The following is a 21,708-nucleotide window of genomic DNA, read 5'->3' on the forward strand; positions in this document are numbered from 1 at the left end:
TGCCCCCCTTCTAACAGCCGTGTACCGCAAGTCTCTAGAGGAACGGAGGGTTCCAAATGATTGGAAAAGAGCACAGATAGTCCCAGTCTTCAAGAAGGGTCGCCGAGCAGATGCGCAAAACTATAGACCTATATCTCTGACGTCGATCTCTTGTAGAATTTTAGAACATGTTTTTTGCTCACGTATCATGTCGTTTTTGGAAACCCAGAATCTACTATGTAGGAATCAACATGGATTCCGGAAACAGCGATCGTGTGAGACCCAACTCGCCTTATTTGTTCATGAGACCCAGAAAATATTAGATACAGGCTCCCAGGTAGATGCTATTTTTCTTGACTTCCGGAAGGCGTTCGATACAGTTCCGCACTGTCGCCTGATAAACAAAGTAAGAGCCTACGGAATATCAGACCAGCTGTGTGGCTGGATTGAAGAGTTTTTAGCAAACAGAACACAGCATGTTGCTCTCAATGGAGAGACGTCTACAGACGTTAAAGTAACCTCTGGCGTGCCACAGGGGAGTGTTATGGGACCATTGCTTTTCACAATATATATAAGTGACCTAGTAGATAGTGTCGGAAGTTCCATGCGGCTTTTCGCGGATGATGCTGTAGTATACAGAGAAGTTGCAGCATTAGAAAATTGTAGCGAAATGCAGGAAGATCTGCAGCAGATAGGCACTTGGTGCAGGGAGTGGCAACTGACACTTAACATAGACAAATGTAATGTATTGCGAATACATAGAAAGAAGGATCCTTTATTGTATGATTATATGATAGCGGAACAAACACTGGTAGCAGTTACTTCTGTAAAATATCTGGGAGTATGCGTGCGGAACGATTTGAAGTGGAATGATCATATAAAATTAATTGTTGGTAAGGCGGGTACCAGGTTGAGATTAATTGGGAGAGTGCTTAGAAAATGTAGTCCATCAACAAAGGAGGTGGCTTACAAAACACTCGTTCGACCTATACTTGAGTATTGCTCATCAGTGTGGGATCCGTACCAGATGGGTCTGACGGAGGAGATAGAGAAGATCCAAAGAAGAGCGGCGCGTTTCGTCACAGGGTTATTTGGTAACCGTGATAGCGTTACGGAGATGTTTAATAAACTCAAGTGGCAGACTCTGCAAGAGAGGCGCTCTGCATCGCTGTGTAGCTTGCTCGCCAGGTTTCGAGAGGGTGCGTTTCTGGATGAGGTATCGAATATATTGCTTCCCCCTACTTATACCTCCCGAGGAGATCACGAATGTAAAATTAGAGAGATTAGAGCGCGCATGGAGGCTTTCAGACAGTCATTCTTCCCGCGAACCATACGTGACTGGAACAGGAAAGGGAGGTAATGACAGTGGCACATAAAGTGCCCTCCGCCACACACCGTTGGGTGGCTTGCGGAGTATAAATGTAGATGTAGATGTAGAACTACCATCTAATATCCTTGACAGCGATTTGTTGTATAGTCTTAGAACATATTCTGAGCAAAGACATAATGAGATACCTTGAATAGAATGACCTCCTCAATACCAGCCATCATGGATTTCGAAAACATCCATCACGTGGAACCAAACCCGCACTTTCTACGCATGACATACTGAAAGCTTTGGATCAAGGTAAACAGGTAGATGCTGTACCTCTTAATTTCTGAAAAGCATTCATAGTACCACACCTACACTTACTGTCAAAACAACGATCATATGGAACATAAAGTGAAATTTGTGACTGGACTGAGGTCTTTTTGGTTGGAAGGAGGCAACATGTTACCTTGGATGGATGGTCATTGTCAGATGTAAAAGGAACTTTGGATGCGCCCCTGGGAAGTGTGTTTTGCGCTTTGCAGTTCGTGTTATATGTAAGTGATCTTGCAGATAATATTAATAGTAAAATCAGTTTTTTTGCAGACGATGCAGTCATCTATAATGATTACTATCTGAAAGAAACTGCATAAATAATGAGTCAGATCTTGATAAGATTTCAAAGTGAGATTGGAAACTTGCTGTAAATATCCAGGAATGTAAAAGTTTGCACTTCACAAAAAGAAAAAACATATTATTCTATGACTATAATATCAATGAGTCACTATTAGAACTGGCCAGCTCATACAGGAACCTGAGTGTAATCCGTCGTAGGGATACGAAATGGAATGATCGCGTAGGTTCAGTCGTGGGTAAAGAAGGTGGCAGACTTTGGTTTATTAGTACAATACTGAGAAAGTGCAAGCAATCTGCAAAGGAGGTTGCTTACAAATCACTTGTGCGACATTGTTCAAGTGTGTGGGACCCGGAGCACACTAGGCGTAACAGAGGATATTGAACGTATACAGGGAAGGGCAGCAGCAATGGTCACAGGTTTGCTTAGTCCGTGGGAGAGTGTCATAGAGATACTGAAAGAACTGAACTGAAAAACACTCGAAGATAGGAGTAAACTATCCCGCTAATGTCTGTTAACAAAGTTTCAAGAACTGGCTTACAAGGATTACTGAAGGAATATAACACAGCTCTGTACATATCTCTCACATAGGGATCGTGCAGATATGATTAAAATAATTACTGTAAGCACAAAGGCATTGAAAGAATCACTTTTTTCGTGCTCCGTACGTGAATGGAACAGGAAAAAGCCCTAATAATTGTTACAATGGGACGTACCCAATGCCATGCAACTCACGATGGTTTGCAGAATATAGATATAGATGTAGATGTAATAAATGTATTTTTTGTCCACGTAGCACTCGTTTTTGTGATCTCGCAAAAAAGGCCTCTCACTGAACCATTCAATAAACTGCGCAATTTTTACTAACGACCAGCTGTGAGACGTATTTTGGTAGCCCAAAGCACACACAATCACAAAAACCAGAATAAGGTGACGTGAATACGAAATTCTGTCGCAAATTGGCAGTTGAAGGACGCTAATCGGTGATGGAGGAATGAAAATGACTTCACGATTTTAAACCTTTTTGTAATTCGAGTTGTTTACCGCTGGTGTATACATTTACAAGAGTTACTTAAAGAGTTAAAGTGATTCTAACTTTTAGTGGCATAACTAAAGGTGCTGCCACTCGATGAACACTACAGGAATCTGGTTGTATCCAAATGCAACTACAATGACACTACGGGTGACGTTACTATTGTTGCATTTGGAGACCCGCCTTAAGCCTTCAACGATGGTGAGGTAACGCTACAATCCTTCGACCATAGATATGGTCGAAGCTATAATCTCTCCTTTCATGAACATCTTTGATGATTTGAAAATCTGTCATCAGAGGGGCATGTGTTTATTTATTGGGCTTTACGGTGGTTTGATGGATGACAACTTCGTTGGGCTTCACTGTTTATTTCTATATCGCCTGGTTTTGCAGTCCTCAACGCAAAAGTAACGTAAAAATATTAAAACACTTCCTAAATTTACCTTTTCTTATGAGTGCACAGCAGACGACTAACTTGTTTGCATTTCTGTAGTTTTAAATCTAAAGTCGTAATATCTTGTACCTAAGTTGGCCTATAGACACTGTTTTTAAATACAAGCTCATAGTTGTATTGAATTAAGCCTCGTAGCTCAGAAATAACAATGTTTTTTAGACGAAACATTTATAAAGCACTGCAAAGTGATAGGAACGGACCATATCCTGCTGGAAAAAATCACATATATCTCGTTATTGTTACTACTGCTGACTTCAGATTGGAATCCTGACCTTAAAGTGCTTGTAGTTGCTTTTATGTTGTATTTGCGAATAGTGATTGTAGCCTTTTTCTAGAAATCTAATAGCCTTTTTCGAGAAATCTAGTTGTTTATGTTGTTTCACGACACGAAGTACTTGGGTACAATTTCATATATTTTTAAATCTCTGGGCCCTTCTTCTGTGAACGTCTCAAAATTTGCATGGTGCTTAACTGAATGCATGTAGGAAAGTTTCATCATACATTTCGCATTATATGTGAATGCTTAAGATAGACTGTAACTCGTTAACTATACTGTATGCTAAATTGTGGCAGAATTTTTTTTTTAATCCATGTATTATGGGCTGAGTGAAGTAGTGCCCACTAACACATCAGATAAGCAGACAAGGTACGTACAATAATTTACTTGAAGTTCTCAGATGTGAGTAGGGCTGTGTACATTTTAATGCTATATTTGAAGTACTTTTATTTCACTCTTAATTAATGGCAAGAAGACATAGCGCTTTGGTTTTTGCCTCAGTCAAGGATAAATAGTTCATCTGTTCAGGGACATAAAATTTTTATTTGTTGCTACTTAATTTTACTCATAATAGTTGGTGATGATAAGAATGCCCAACTGTCACAGTGTTCCACCTTACAGAATATTTTGATTACAAGCAACAATGTGGAAAATGTTTTGTTATAGATGATGCAGGCAGATGTCCAGTTCTTCTGCAGTCAGTGTTAACCTTACTTCATGACAAGTGATACAGTTACTAGTACTGCATTTTGTAAGTTTGGAAAATACTGTGACTTGCATAACATATTGCATCCTATGTTAAAAAACTTGCCAAAATAAAATGCCTTATGTTTTCAGTCTAATATAAATCATCAGAAATTAAATTTTGAATCTCTAATAGAGATGTTGCTAAACATTTATTGTTTTATTATTTCAACAAGACAATAGGTGTTTGTGATTTTTTTAAAAAATCCATCTTTCAGCATTAACATGCAATCGATGTCGTCAGAAAAATCACAGCTGTTTGTACATTATGTTTTACATGGGGCGTAGTCACACGACATTATTATTATTATTATTACATAGCAAAATATTACATGGTGAAAATATAGCAGTGTTGTACCCTATTAGCTTATAGCTGCTGCTACATCCATATCTATACATGACAGTAAGCCTTAATTTATCGACCGCGCGGTTCTAGGTGCTACAGTCTGGAACCGCGCGACCACTACGGTCGCAGGTTCGAATCCTGCCTCGGGCATGGATGTGTGTGATGTCCTTAGGTTAGTTAGGTTTAAGTAGTTCTAAGTTCTAGGGGACTGATGACCTTAGAAGTTAAGTCCCATAGTGCTCAGAGCCATTTGAACCTTAATTAGTAAATTAGATCATCTTTACAACTATTCTGAAAGTCTTTTATACCATAAAAGGTATTTTCCTTCATCCACACATTGGTTTTAGTTTTGAAAATATCCAGTGAAACCAACTGCGTCTGTACGGGTAAAGTGTTGAACTTTTTGCACGTATATATTGTATTGTGTCCACTTACAGGATAAGTGGGGGTAAAGTCCTACAATTTTCAATTTTTCTAACATTATGGTCAATGATGTGTAGATTTTTCCCACAATTTCAAACTGAAGGCATAGATTGTGATGTTATCTATAACCCATCAAGATTTCAGCTCTACCTTATTATTAATTCCAGAGAAATTTACGGTTAGGCAAAAAAAGAAAAATTGCATGTTAAAGCACCGCAGGTCTTGCCCCATTTAGGATAAATATGGATTACAAAAGGATCGTTGCGTTAAAGAAAAACCACTTGAAATATCCCTTTGTGATGTCGTTCAATTGTAGCCAAGTTACTCAACACAATATTGAACTTAAATATCTCGCAAATTTGAACATATTGCTTAAAAAATAGCTGTACAAAATAATACTTTTTTTTTCCACAAAAGGAGGATTGGTAAGGTAACCTGAAAGAGTTCAGTGACTGATGCTAAGCTATCTAAGTACCTAGTAAATAGTGTAGGCCTACTTTGTTGAGTCATCTGAATGCAGCATTCATCCCTGTGGGTTTCGACAGTTTCAGTATCACATTGTCAACAACCCTTCCTCTGTCGCAATAAATTTGTAGGCTCCTGGAAAAATTCACCTTCAAAGCCTTCCTCCTGGTATAACGAAATTACCTCAGCAACAAAAAGCTGGAAGCTGGAAGTCCTAGGCTCCTGTACCTTTTCTTCAGGTACTCCTTCACTTTACCTGAATATTTTTGTTTTTTGGTAGCAGAATTATATCTTTAAGTGAGATAATCTTATATAGTGTGGGTTGAATGTCATCTTTTGGGGGAGGGGGCAGGGTTATTATTGGAACATTTGTCATGTTACTGGGGCTATGGGTGTTAACCCCAAAATACTCTGAGGACTTGCTCCATTTCGCCATATTCTGGCAAATATCCCATGTTTATCTTTGGGACCAACTGCAACAATTATTTCCATTTGAAAGTGAAATTTAAATGCAGGAGTGTCAATAAGTTCTTTGTGATTCTTCTTTCCAAATGATACCGTACACAATGTTTAAGTGAAATATCAGAAAAGTTACATGTAAATAGGAAAATACGGTCTTGCCACATTTTCTCATCTCTGGAACGACCGACCCAGGATGAACTTTAATGGAACAGTAAGTTATAATAAGGCAAATATGCCACTTGTTGGACAACTCCTGAATCACTGACAATTAATTCAAAAACTTGGTGTGGGTTTTTACCCCACATGGTGCTTTATCCTGCCTACCCTAGACAAGAAAGTATTTGATAGCTTCAATTTTGTCATTAGGGAATCAAACTGGTGGCTTTTGCTTTGTTTTCAGGTGAAATGATAAGTCCATATTTTTTCACCAGTTTGACTACCTGACATTGCAAGTATTATATCTGTTGACAAAACATTGAACACTGATCACTTTACACTTGTACAAGATTTTGCAGTATCTGCTAACTGCATTCCTCCTTGTTGTGACGATTCTCTTGTGTGATGTTCGAGATGGCCTCCTTCATAATCTCAAAGACTGTGAAGAATATGCAGTCAGGTGCAGTAAAGATTTTAAATTATTTCTCACTAACAAAATACATTTTCTTTGGCAGTGGCTGCTGCTGAGTGGCTTGAGTTATTTTCACCTCCAACAAAATTTCTTTGGAGTGTTAGTTCATTTGAGCCAGCTGCAGACTGTGAGAACAGAAAGTAAATAATTCCAAAATGCCAAATTCAAGGCACTGACTCACACTGGCAGAGGAAACAATTTAACCAACTGTGATAGTGTCCACAATCTTATATAAAGGCGAATATTAAATAAATTCCTCACTGGTTATGCTGCTCATTTATTCCGTGACTACAAATAAATATGTATGGTGAAACCTGACAGACAATAGGGGCAAAAATGAAAGTTGCAATTCCACGCATCTCCTTGACCTGTGATATCATCAAAATGGCTGGACGATCCTATTTCAAGCACATACAAAATGGCAACCATGATCACAAGTTTCACTTCACCTGTGTAGTGCCCTCAATACCATGAACCCACAAACAACTCCAAACCCAATATTGCAGATTTCACGTGACCTTTGTGGTAGCTAAAACAACACACTTATATTGTCAAATTTGTCATTTTGGCCTCCAGTTACTCTATCTGTCTAAAACAAAGTCCACAATACAACAAACCAAAATATACAAAAATGTAACTTAACCAACAATACCTGTCAACCACAACCCAACACAGTTACCAAAAACTAACAAGAAAAACCCCAAACTTCATGAAAACTTGCATCATTACCAGTATTGATATACACAAGCAACTGCAAACACTAACACACATCCATACGTATTTCAACAAAAAAGAAAGAAAACCATGGAAACATGCTCGTCAACCAAAGCCACTGTCACACAGATCTAGGCTGCCCAACCTTGTCCACACACACACACACACACACACAAAACCTAAAAGACAAAACATCATCTGAAATCAGCCAAAAAACTGTAGGACATTGATCATAGACATCGTATCTTTACCCTCTGCAACAAGTAACAACCTATTTGCAAATTTTTATCACATCCATGACAGACAAAAATAAATAAATCTCTGACCGTAAGAAACTCATGGCACTAATAATTCCAAACACAAACATGTATCCACCAGCAAAATTGAAGTGCCTCACTAGCAAACCGCAACAAACTCTTTCAATAACAACCTAACGCCTTCATGCCACTGGCTAACATGCTAACTAACAACTTTGAAACATAAAAACATCAGATACAGGAGACACTACCAAACATGATGCAACTCATAAACACCACATCACCATGACTTCACACAACGTAACACAGTGACGTCATGGATCAAAGCAGTTGGGTGGAATCACAATTTGCGGTTTACCCTATTTGGGTTGCAAGGATGGCAACTTGACCATCTAGCACAAGGGAGACTTCTATGGCTGTATATCCTGTAAACACGTCTTATTCAGCCAGTGTAATGGATATAACATCACAGAAATGGTAATCTAATTTGGGAAAGTGCTAGAGAGTATGTGCTGTGCCATGTCATAGCACAGGATAGAGGGAAGATAGGGTTTGGGTCAGTCTGCAATTTCCAAATGGTGAGGAGCAAATGCAGAAAGACAAATTCCTAGCTAGGCAGATTGACGACTTGGATTAGTGCTAAACACTGTCACAGGACATCTATGAGAGACACTTATTCTGGTACTTGACAGGATTCTTGTAATGGGAGACTCATGGAATTCAGGGGTCTGATTAACACTATTTATTAGTGATCAAACTAACTACTAGACTGAAGGCTAGTTCCAAACATTAGAAAAAGCAAAGGAGACCCTTGGTTGCACGACAGGAGTCAGTATCTGTATCCTTGGGGGGTGGGCAGTAACAGTAACAGCATGTTATGTACAAACTTGAGATCATCACTCCAAGTGAGAAAAATAGACGTTATAGCTTACCAAGGCTGGCCAAGAATGACATGGTGTCGGCACCCAAAGATCTGACTGCAAACTCCTCTAAATACAAAAACATGCATTTTTAAAGAATTGTGGTGGCACACTACTTCTCCCTTCCTGTAGTTGACTCACCAATCCACCAGCAATTACCAACTTTGTCAACCAGATGAGTCGCTCTGCACCTCCGAGGTCTCTCTAGCCAACCACATTTAGATTCCTCCCCTTCTCCTATTCTGTAGATAAGGTTGCTTCTGGACTTTACATTAACAAACCCCTAAGTTTGTCAAGAATACCATTCAGCAGAAAGCTGTAGGTCATTGACACTCCTATTATGGCCAGCAACAACAGTGTTCTACGTAACTTGGCCCTGCCCCCAGTCTTTTGTGAGTGGGGAGAGCTATAGTAGCACTCTTAACTTGTCTATACCCACTGACGTTGCAGTTTGTCGGAGCAAGTATTAAGCTTGCTGCCTCTGGTAAGACTTGCCTTTTTGTGGCCATCTTCTAGTGTGATGCCTTACTACAGTGTTCAGGTGGTGACTGGAGTTACCAGTTAATTCTCTGACATGAAACTTAACTCCCCTGGGACAGCTGTCCAGAGCATCTGCATTTTGCAGGGCTCTAGTGTTAGTGTTTAGCCCCACTAACTTAAAAGTTACCATTTTTGCCTGTTCTTTGCATTGTGTCTCTGACTTCCCATCTTGTAGTGCTTGACGGCTTCCAACAGCCTTAAGCATAACAAATTGCAAGTCATTACGTTGTCAGTATGTGACAGTTCTTCATGTCTGTAAGACTTAACTACTCCTCTTTTCTCATATTCGCAAGAGCATTATGGAGGTGATCAAGAAACTTCATTGACAGATGCTACAAGATAAGTTTTTATAAAAGGAACAAACACAATATACAGACCATAGTTTGGGATTACATATGCATCCGATTCCACCCGTCTGCTTTGACCCATGACATCACCAATATGGCGGAAACGACCATTCTAAAGGTCTCCAATATGGCACCTATGACGTCATAAACATGACAACAAACTCGAAAATACATATAAGACCAACACACATATCTCCCTCCAAAAATATAATCAAACTAACAGGATCATGAACACATATAGACACACATAATTCCAAACCACACAAAACGACGACATAAAAACACCACAAAATCCCCAAATTCCGCTACACTTACAATATCGACAGGAATTAGTCTCTTCCCTTCAACTACATAGCTCAACCGCAATTGTTAATACTGCAAAATAAAATCCAACTACTCCAGATATTATAATCACACTGCAGCTATCAATACCACAAAACCAACACTTAAAACAACAAAAATTGGAATAGGACACTTGCGTTGTGACCTATCAACATCTCACAATACCAAAACACACATAGTTATGACGACAAATTGGAATCGGTCACTTCCCATGATCTATGTAGCTCAAATACAACTGATGAAAAAAAAAAAATTTGAAATTGAGTACTTCCCCTAAGATACATAAATCAACGAGAAGTGCCAATACCAAAACATCAACCACTAACACATGCAGTAAATAACACCGACCCAACAACACGCAAAAACCCCACTGAACATCATAACACGCGAATAATAGACCCAAAGAAATGACTGCTTACTGCATTTCACTATCTCTGCCACAAGCCCAAAAAGTTGCGGAAACTTAATGACGGACAACATTTCAGCCCGCAGATGCGCACTATTAAACTTAGAAGTCATATTCACACCCATAAAAGAAGCCAAAAAATTGAATTAAATGACTTACCGTGCAAAAAACAGCAAACCAATAACATAAAATGACACAACAATAACATAAACACAACGGAAACTTAATTCACCACTCACTGAAACCAATTTCCATTCTTCTATAACAGTCACGACCGATAAATGCACACTTCAAGCACTGACACCCAAATGAACCCAGTTCACATGACACACAGACCATACACACACCACCAGAGGACACCACCAATCGCATAAAGACAACATCTATAAGCATAACACATTCGTAAATTAAACTCCACACCATCATGACGTCACACGCCACAACACCCTTACATCACGGGTCAAAGCCGACGGGTGGGATCGGATGCCTCCATTGACCCCATAGTTCTTTATAGAGCAACACGTAAGGTGCAGGTTGGGTGTAGCACTGAACGCATTGACTAGACAACAGTAACACAATGTAAAGGATAGGCTGAGCACTCATTTGTGATATCTTAAATAATGCTGTTTCATAGTGCATGAGGGGGCCAACCCTGGTAGCCGCTACAAGTAGGCCTGTGAACTGTACGGATGCACTGTCTCTGAAATCGCATGTGTCGTGTGAAGGTACATGTGTCCTCCCATCTAGAGGGTGGGAAAGTCACATACATACATATATTGCATACATATAGTGTTTTGTGTGTGTAAAACACTATGGAAAAAAAGAAGCACTGGTACTGAAAAATTACTGATACTGTGGATGGAAAAGAAAATCACTAATGTCACAACGTACCACTGAGATTATGTTTACAGAAAACACCAATGACTGTGCTGATGGCCATTTCATCGTATGACAAAGGCAGCTGCCAGGTGCTGCAGCATGTGGTGGACAGTCACTGACGAGTAGGGGTGGAAGTGATTAGGGGTTGGGTTGGCGCAATGTCTCCCCTCTCATGAGAGGCTGTAGGGCAGGACCAGGGACAGTGCCTGCATTGCATCATCCTCACCGAGGCCAGGGACTGGTGTCACAGGTGTCAGCAGGGGAATCGGAGATGACACCCGCACAGGACCCAGCAACAACAGCGGTGATGGCTGCAGCAACTGGTGCAGCTTGGGCTGCAACCATGACGGCAGTCGAAGAGTGGGTGCTGAAGTGTGAACCCCAGCAGCAGTCAGCCAGACACCGACCCCCTCTGTGGCATGAACCGGTCTGTCTGCGACACAGGAACAGGCATCAGCTGTGGCAGGGGTTTGCGAGGTGGTGGGGCCCCCCCAGAACAGGCCCTATCTGGCGTGGCCACAGCTGGTCAAAGTGATGGGACTTTTACCCATCAGGAGTGCAGGTGACACACAGGCGCCAGCCTCGGCAACGCTCAGAAATGGCAGGAACCTAGTTTGGTCAGCAGCCAAAGCCACGAGCCCAGACAGGCACACTTGGCTGGAACTGTCGTGAAGCTGGTGGCGCTGGTGGATGCAGCGTCAGATGCGGCAGGTGAAGGTGGTTCAGTAGTTGGTGTCCATGTAGCAGCTCCATTGGGCCCTTGCCCCCACTTGAGTGAAAAGGTATGGGCTCAAAAAACTTTTTAATGCAGCTTCAGGAGACCTGCCAGATACGACTTCCACATTTGATTTTTAAATATTTGAACCAAGTGTTCAGCCTTGCCAGTAGATTGAGTGTGAAATGGAGTAGCTGTGAGATGGCGAACACCATTAGCCTGACAAAAACATGCAAATCTTCAATTAACAAACTGGGGGTCATTATTGGTAACCACTGTATACATAATCCCTCAATTGCAAAAATCTTGGAACAGGCATCCACTACAGTGAGCCAATACTGATTTAGGAAGGGCCCGGCAAAATTGACGTGTAGACACTCCCTTGGGTGGGGCCACCAGTTGCTAAACACAGTGAGTGCATGCGGCGATAAACCACATAAAATCTTCGTCTATGTCTGGCCAACACGTATGCCGAAGGGCCAAAGTTTTGGTGCGAGAGGTCACCCAGTGACCAATATACAGAAGCCCCAGTATATTATGGTGTAAGGAAGTGGAAATCTTAAAACAGGGAGCATCCTCCTCCATAGCTAGCAAAATAACCCTAACAAACACAGGAAGCCGGTGCCTGATGGGAAGAAATTATGCAAGGGATCTGAGGAATGGCTCGGGATTTTTACCGACCAACCATTCTGCACAGAAGAGAGGACCCAACAAAGTACAGGATCCAAGGCGGTGGCAATGCTCTCATCTAAATAGAAACAAAGCAACTCATTTTGATCAAATGCCGTGTCTGGGCGATCGGAAGGCGAGATAAGGCATCGGCGTTGGTGTGTTATGCTGTTGGCCAATATTGGATCTGATAATGATAATGGGAGATGAAGATAGCACACTGCTGCAAATGGTACTCTGCCTTGTTCGGTGTGGAAACCGAAGGGTTAAAAAGAACAAGGAATGGCTTGTGATCTGTGAGTAAATGAAACTCAGAACCTCACAACAAGACGTGAAATTTCTTAAGGGGGAACCCAGTCTCTAAAGCCTCCTGTTCAATCTGAGAATACCACTGCTGAGTGGGAGTTAAAGTCTTAAAGAAGTGTAAGCAATGGGCCATTCAGACCAGTCCGTATATTTGTGCGACAACACTGCACCAAGACAATGCTGAGAGGCCTCTGTAGCCAACACGAGATGCTGACCTGCTGAAAGTGGGCTGACACAGGGCAGATTGCAGCTTAGATTTAAGCAAAGTGAACACTCCATCACAAATTGGGGACCAGAAAAAAGGCACATTTGTATGAAAAAGCATGTGCAGTGACTGAGCAACTGTGGATGCATCTGGTAAAAAACATATGGTAGTATGCAACTTTACCTAGAAATGCTTGCAGTTTTGTAACGAAGGTCGGCCACGGAAAATCTGCAATTGCATCAACATGGTGATGCAACGGCTTGATCCCTGTGCGAGAAACCTCAAAATTTAGGTACTCATTTGATGACAGAAAAAAAATTGAGATTTGGCAAGATTACAGTTCTGTACTGCAAAACAGAAAGCAACTATCGGAGGTTGCTAATGTTGGGTCTTGCCCACTCGTCTCGTATAGGGTGCATAAGGGATGCTGCATTCTCCGAATACTATACAACAGTTCAAGCAAATAACATTAGTAGTTTTATTTCTATAAAACAGATTGATAATACTTAACTTTAATGTACAAAGGTGTCACAAATGATGGGCGACATGCAACATAAATCTGAGTCCTTGCTACACACAATGTTCAACCAAGCAATGGATATGGATCACTACAATCTGATATCGTAACACTCTCTGCTAGGCAGCACTAATACTGTCCTCTAATGTTGGGCAGGAGTGGTGAATATATTCACTTCGGCTTGGGGGCACTGCCCGGTTGTGGTGCAGTTCTAATCAGCGCACCATTGGCTGAATTCATTTCACCGCCTTCTCTGGTCTTGCATTCTTCGTTTTCGTTCCAGTGCTTGTGGTTATGCCAGAACATTCCTCCTCCCCCCCCCCCCCCCCCCCCCCCCCCAAAGTGATGGACCATCATCGCGTAGGGAGTGCAACTGAGGTGGCGGGTGCAGGAGTGTGGGCGCGATGTTGGGCCAGAAGCTGTGGCTGCAGGGGACGTCAAGCTACCAGCCGTACCCCGCCATCCGGCTAGCGCTCTGGCAGAAATGTCTCCCGGAAAATGACCAGAAGGGTACATGTCCACCTCCTGCTGCCATGGACCAGACAAAGAAGGCAATGACTGCTGCGGTGTGGGTGGGTCCAGCTCCATAAGTAGGACGAGAAGAGGCGGAGCAGGTGGAGGCTCCATCTCCATGCGGTCATCCCGCAGTGTCATGACGACACCCTCAGGCTGCTTATGTGACTGTGCTGCCCTCTGGACTCGTGAATCTGGGGGAAGAGAGGCTGGAAGATCGTCGTGTACATGACAGAGGGAAAGTTGATTTTGATGGCAGCACTGCAAGCTGTATGGACCTGGAAGAAGATACATGCAGTTGCCAAGGCAACAGACTATCTCACCTCGCACCCACCATCTGCTGTCACTACAAACCCTGTAAAAGAAAATATCATGTGGTGTGAAGCGATACATGGGGCCTTCCTTTGGTGTCGGTTGCTGAGGAGGGTGGAGTAGGTGGAGCAGTGTCCAGTAGCGGTGGCCATGAAGCAATTTCACTGGCGACGGTCCATCTTGCGGGTGCAACGGTATGAGGCAAGAAATACTTGCAATGCTTGATCCCTGGTGTGCAGAGTGAAGTTTGGCCATCTGCTGCTTGAACGTTCTAACAAAATGTTCCACTTCGCCGTTTGACTATGGATGGAATGGTGCACTAGTTAGATGCTGTATCCTGTTGCGTTCCCAGAATGTTTCAAATTCATTTGACGTGAACTGAGGTCCGTTGTCTGACACTAGTACTTCAGGTAAACCTTGTAGGCAAAAGACCGATGACAACACCTGAACTGTGCTATGTGATGTTGCAGAGTTAATTGGCACAGCAAAAGGAAACTTGCGATATGAGTCAATCACAATCAACCAACTGGTGTTCGAAAAAGTCCTGCAAAGTCTATGTTCACACGTTGCCAAAGCAAGTGCGACTTAGGCCAAGCAAAGAATTTTTATGACATAGTGGATTGATTTTCCGCACATGCGTGACACTGTAATGTCATCTGTTCTATTTTGGCATCCATACCCTGCCAAACACTGTGTCTGCACACTAACTATTTTGTACAAGCAATCCCCACGTGTCCTTGGTGAAGTAACTGCAATACTTCTTTATGCAAAGCTTTAGGGATCAACACACGTGACTGTCCACTGTCATTCTGAACAAGAATCACACCTTTCTGTACAGCGAGGCTATGCTGACATGCAAAGTATTGGCGCACTACAGAGTTCTTTATGCTATTCAATGGGTGAGGCCAAGATGTGTGAATATAATTGAGCAAAATGTTCAAATCTGAATCAGCTTCCATGGCCTGTGCTATTTTCCTATAGTTCAGTGGAAAAGACTGAAGCAATTCAGAATCCTGAGCATCGACGTACAAAAAGATGCAGCAGAAGTGTCAAAGTCTGTATCAGGGCCGATCGGAAGACGTGAAAGCGCGTCTGTATTACCATGTTAAACTCTCGGATGGTACACAGTCTCGTACTGGTATTGAGACAATAACAAAGCCCATCATTGCAATTTTTGGTCAGTTTGTACAGGAAACAGTTTCATCAGATGAAGCAAGGACTGTGAAGGCTTGTGATCAGTTACTAAGTAGAATTTTCTGCCATACAAATAGTGGTGGAATTTGGTGACACCATACACAATAGCCAAACCCTCTTTTTCAATTTCTGACTAGTTACATTGAGCTTTAGGTAACACTTTTGATGTGAAAGTGATAGGTCTGTCTTTATCACCAGTTCTGTGCGAAAGCACTGCATAGATTCCGTAAGAGGAAGCGTCAGCTTGCAATACAACTGGTTTTTCAGGATCAAAGTGAATTAAGCATTGATCACTGAGCAATGCATCATTAAGTTTTTGAAAATCTACTTGGCACTCATCTGTCCAAACAAAGGGGACATTCTTGCAACGCAAGCTGTGCACTGGAGTTGCGATTTGTGCAGCATTCAGTATGAACTGAATATAATAGCTCATTTTCCATAAAGCTGACTGCAATTCTTTGACATTGTGAGGAACTGGCAAGTCTCGTATAGCTAACAAATGTGACTGAAGAGGATGTACACCTTGACTGTTTATGACATGACCAAGATACTGCAATTAGGTTTAAAAAAATCACACTTGTCCAGTCTACACTTTAGTCCTGGTTCAGATATCACATGAAACAAAGCACGTAAATTTGGAATATGTTCTTCAGGTGTATGACCTGCTTCTACAATATTGTCGAAATAGTTTGAACAGTTTAGTACTTGCACAGTCAGCTATTCCAAATACCGTTGAAAAATGGCGAGTGCAGAAACATTGCCAATAGGCAAATGCAGATATTTAAACAAGCCCAAATGAGTATTTACTACACACACTAGCTCAAGACAGTAGCACACTAATAGATAATTTATTTGTACAGAAAGATGCTGTAAAACAAACACATGCTTTCCCTGTGGTAAATGGATTGTCAGACCATGGTGCACAACTGATTAACTTACAAAACCTAACAGGGTGTACAGTTTGGAAACCATTAAGTAAAAGTGTGAGGTCATTCAACCCAGTATCTGTAGAGCACTTCAGAGAAAGCTTAAGAAATGTTAATTGGAAAGATGTATATAATGAGCCAAATGCTAATTATAAATGCAACATATTTCTTGATAAATTTATATCCATTTTTGAGCATTGTTTCCCAAAGAAAATTACTAAATGTAACACCACACACTTTTCAAAGAAACCTTGGATTACTAAAGGTATTAAAGTGTCTTCATAAAGAAAAAGAAAATTGTATGAGACAGCAAGAAGTAGTTTTACACTATAAAAATTATTGTAACATACTGAGAAAAGTTGCAAGGAAATCAAGAAATATGTATGTTAGAGAAGAAATTAACAACTCTGGCAATAAAATCAAATGGCGCAGTGGTTAGACACTGGACTCGCATTCGGGAGGACGACGGTTCAATCCCGCGTCTGGCCATCCTGATTTGGGTTTTCCGTGATTTCCCTAAATCGCTCCAGGCAAATGCCGGGATGGTTCCTCTGAAAGGGCACGGCCGACTTCCTTCCCCATCCTTCCCCAATCCGATGAGACCGATGACCACGCTGTCTGGTCTCCTTCCCCAAAACCAACCAACCAACTAATCAATAAAATCAAATCAATATGGAATGTTGTTAGTAGGGAGACAGGAAAAGTACCCACTGGGGTAGGTAGTATTACTATTAAAGAGAACGAGACCATCCTAACCCACAGTACACAAATAGATAATGTATTTAACAACCATTTCTTAAGTATAGGAGAAAAAATTGGTGAGAACAGTTCAAAAGAAAAAGCCAGGCAGTACATGGAAGAGTCTGTTATGGAGAAAAAAAAAAAAAAAAGAAAAATAGTCAGATCAAGTTTCACCTAACAACCTTTGTGAAATAAGTAAAATTATTAAATCTTTGAAAAATAAATGTTCTGTTGGAGTAGATGACGTCTCTAATAAGATATTAAAACAATGTGGAGTAATGACAACTGTCACATATGTAATGCATCACTAACTCAAGGTATTTTCCCAGGCAGGTTAAAATATGTCATTGTCAGGCCTCTGTACAAAAAGGAGGACACCACAGATGTCATTAATTATCAGCCAGTATCCTTGCTTACAGCATTTTCAAAAATCTTCGAGAAAGTAATGTACTCTCGAGTGGTTAGCCATCTCAACAGTAATGGGATACTTAGTAAATCACAGTTTGGATTTCAAAAATGCTGTTCCACTGAGACAGCAATATAGAATTTCACTGTCCACATAATAGAGTCTTTAAATAGTAAAATGTCACCATAGGAATTTTCTGTGACTTGTCCAAGGCATTTGATTGTGTGAATCATGACATTATGTTACAGAAATTACAGTTCTACATCTACATTGATACTCCGCAAGCCACCCAACGGTGTGTGGCGGAGGGCACTTTACGTGCCACTGTCATTACCTCCCTTTCCTGTTCCAGTCGCGTATGGTTCACGGGAAGAACGACTGTCTGAAAGCCTCCGTGTGCGCTCTAATCTCTCTAATTTTACATTCGTGATCTCCTCGGGAGGTATAAGTAGGGGGAAGCAATATATTCGATACCTCATCCAGAAACGCACCCTCTCGAAACCTGGCAAGCAAGCTACACCGCGATGCAGAGCGCCTCTCTTGCAGAGTCTGCCACTTGAGTTTATTAAACATCTCCGTAACGCTATCACGGTTACCAAATAACCCTGTGACGAAACGCGCCGCTCTTCTTTGGATCTTCTCTATCTCCTCCGTCAGACCCATCTGGTACGGATCCCACACTGATGAGCAATACTCAAGTATAGGTCGAACGAGTGTTTTGTAAGCCACCTCCTTTGTTGATGGACTACATTTTCTAAGCACTCTCCCAATGAATCTCAACCTGGTACCCGCCTTACCAACAATTAATTTTATATGATCATTCCACTTCAAATCGTTCCGCACGCATACTCCCAGATATTTTACAGAAGTAACTGCTACCAGTGTTTGTTCCGCTATCATATAATCATACAATAAAGGATCCTTCTTTCTATGTATTCGCAATACATTACATTTGTCTATGTTAAGGGTCAGTTGCCACTCCCTGCACCAAGTGCCTATCCGCTGCAGATCTTCCTGCATTTTGCTACAATTTTCTAATGCTGCAACTTCTCTGTATACTACAGCATCATCCGCGAAAAGCCGCATGGAACTTCCGACACTATCTACTAGGTCACTTATATATATTGTGAAAAGCAATGGTCCCATAACACTCCCCTGTGGCACGCCAGAGGTTACTTTAACGTCTGTAGACGTCTCTCCATTGAGAGCAACATGCTGTGTTCTGTTTGCTAAAAACTCTTCAATCCAGCCACACAGCTGGTCTGATATTCCGTAGGCTCTTACTTTGTTTATCAGGCGACAGTGCGGAACTGTATCGAACGCCTTCCGGAAGTCAAGAAAAATAGCATCTACCTGGGAGCCTGTATCTAATATTTTCTGGGTCTCATGAACAAATAAGGCGAGTTGGGTCTCACACGATCGCTGTTTCCGGAATCCATGTTGATTCCTACATAGTAGATTCTGGGTTTCCAGAAATGACATGATACGCGAGCAAAAAACATGTTCTAAAATTCTACAAGAGATCGACGTAAGAGATATAGGTCTATAGTTTTGCGCATCTGCTCGACGACCCTTCTTGAAGACTGGGACTATCTGTGCTCTTTTCCAATCATTTGGAACCCTCCGTTCCTCTAGAGACTTGCGGTACACGGCTGTTAGAAGGGGGGCAAGTTCTTTCGCGTACTCTGTGTAGAATCGAATTGGTATCCCGTCAGGTCCAGTGGACTTTCCTCTATTGAGTGATTCCAGTTGCTTTTCTATTCCTTGGACACTTATTTCGATGTCAGCCATTTTTTCGTTTGTGCGAGGATTTAGAGAAGGAACTGCAGTGCGGTCTTCCTCTGTGAAACAGCTTTGGAAAAAGGTGTTTAGTATTTCAGCTTTACGCGTGTCATCCTGTGTTTCAATGCCATCTTCATCCCGTAGTGTCTGGATATGCTGTTTCGAGCCACTTACTGATTTAACGTAAGACCAGAACTTCCTAGGATTTTCTGTCAAGTCGGTACATAGAATTTCACTTTCGAATTCAATGAACGCTTCACGCATAGCCCTACTTATGCTAACTTTGACATCGTTTAGCTTCTGTTTGTCTGAGAGGTTTTGGCTGCGTTTAAACTTGGAGTGGAGCTCTCTTTGCTTTCGCGGTAGTTTCCTAACTTTGTTGTTGTACCACGGTGGGTTTTTCCCGTCCCTAACAGTTTTACTCGGCACGTACCTGTCTAAAACACATTTTACGATTGCCTTGAACTTTTTCCATAAACACTCAACATTGTCAGTGTCGGAACAGAAATTTTCGTTTTGATCTGTTAGGTAGTCTGAAATCTGCCTTCTATTACTCTTGCTAAACAGATAAACCTTCCTCCCTTTTTTTATATTCCTATTAACTTCCATATTCAGGGATGCTGCAACGGCCTTATGATCACTGATTCCCTGTTCTGTACATACAGAGTCGAAAAGTTCGGGTCTGTTTGTTATCAGTAGGTCCAAGATGTTATCTCCACGAGTCGGTTCTCTGTTTAATTGCTCGAGGTAATTTTCGGATAGTGCACTCAGTATAATGTCACTCGATGCTCTGTCCCTACCACCCGTCCTAAACATCTGAGTGTCCCAGTCTATATCTGGTAAACTGAAATCTCCACCTAAGACTGTAACATGCTGAGAAAATTTATGTGAAATGTATTCCAAATTTTCTCTCAGTTGTTCTGCCACTAATGCTGCTGAGTCGGGAGGTCGGTAAAAGGAGCCAATTATTAACCTAGTTCGGTTGTTTAGTGTAACCTCCACCCATAATAATTCACAGGAACTATCCACTTCTACTTCACTACAGGATAAACTACTACTAACAGCGATGAACACTCCACCACCGGTTGCATGCAATCTATCCTTTCTAAACACCGTCTGTACCTTTGTCTGTCTGAGGAGTTCTATGGTATAAATGGAATAGCATACGAGTAGTTTAAGTCATACCTACAAAACAGGAAGCAAAAAGTTTCCTTATATGGATCAAGTGATTTAAATAAGTTTCCCACTTCATCTAACTGGGGTGAAATTACATTAGGTGTTTCACAGGATTCAATAATGGGCCCCCTTCTGTTCTTGATATATATGAACGACCTCCCTTCCTATCTGAAACAGGAAGTTGAACTGACACTGTTTGCTGATGATACAGGCATCATTATTAATTCATTAAAAGAAACTCCAATTAAAAATGATACAAATAAGGTCTTTGGAAAAGTCATTAATTGGTTTTCTTCAAATGGGCTTGCTCTAAACTTTGAAAAAACACAGTACATCCAATTTTCTGCTGCAAAAAGTACAGTTCCTTCAGTAAGTATAAACACATCAACAGAAGTCAGTAGACAGGGTAGAGCATACAAAGTTTTTGGTTGTACATATAGATGAGAATCTTAATTGGAAAGTTCATATTTTGGATCTTCTAAAGCGACTAGGTTCAGCAACTTTTGCAATCAGAATAATTGCCAGTTTTGAGGATATAGAATTTAGTAAGCTAACGTACTTTTGCATACTTTCACTCTCTGATGTCATACGGAATAATATTTTGGGGTATCTCAACATTTAGACAAAAAGTATTCACTGCTCAAAAGAAAGTGGTTAGAATAATGTGTGGGGTTCATAGTTGCACATCTTGTAGGCATCTTTTTAAAAGATTGGGAATTCTTACAACAGCCTCACAGTATATTTACTCACTAATGAAATTTGTTCTCAACAACATGGACCAGTTTAAAAACAACAGCAACATTCATGATTATAATACCAGAAAAAAGAAAGACCTACATTATCCTTACTCAACCTATCTTTGGCACAGGGGTAAAATATGCTGCTATAAAAATTTTCGGCAAATTACCAGATGTCTCACACTGATGCAGTGTGGCCTTTTTTTCCGAACTGCCCAGTGCTTAGGGTATGCAACACTCATATTGGACAAACCAGTACAGGCAAGATGGAAGGGGGACAGGCAACTGCTACTGTGACGTGGCCAGTTGCTGCTCTGTCTGTAACCAATGCTGCTCCATGCAACACTTAG

General features: G+C 41.3%; 1 protein-coding gene across 1 annotated transcript in view; it reads left to right on the forward strand.

Annotated features, from left to right (window-relative positions):
* Positions 1 to 3,235: 3,235 nt before the first annotated feature.
* LOC126470228 (oxysterol-binding protein-related protein 1-like) overlaps positions 3,236 to 21,708 on the forward strand; it is a 404,325-nt gene continuing 385,852 nt past the window's right edge. The window contains exons 1-2 of the mRNA XM_050097923.1: positions 3,236 to 3,362; positions 4,353 to 4,437. The gene's annotated coding sequence lies outside the window, so the exon portion shown is untranslated. The remainder of the gene's footprint in view (positions 3,363 to 4,352; positions 4,438 to 21,708) is intronic.

The sequence above is a fragment of the Schistocerca serialis genome, chromosome 1 (assembly GCF_023864345.2).
Source record: "Schistocerca serialis cubense isolate TAMUIC-IGC-003099 chromosome 1, iqSchSeri2.2, whole genome shotgun sequence".
NCBI classification, from domain to species: domain Eukaryota; kingdom Metazoa; phylum Arthropoda; class Insecta; order Orthoptera; family Acrididae; genus Schistocerca; species Schistocerca serialis.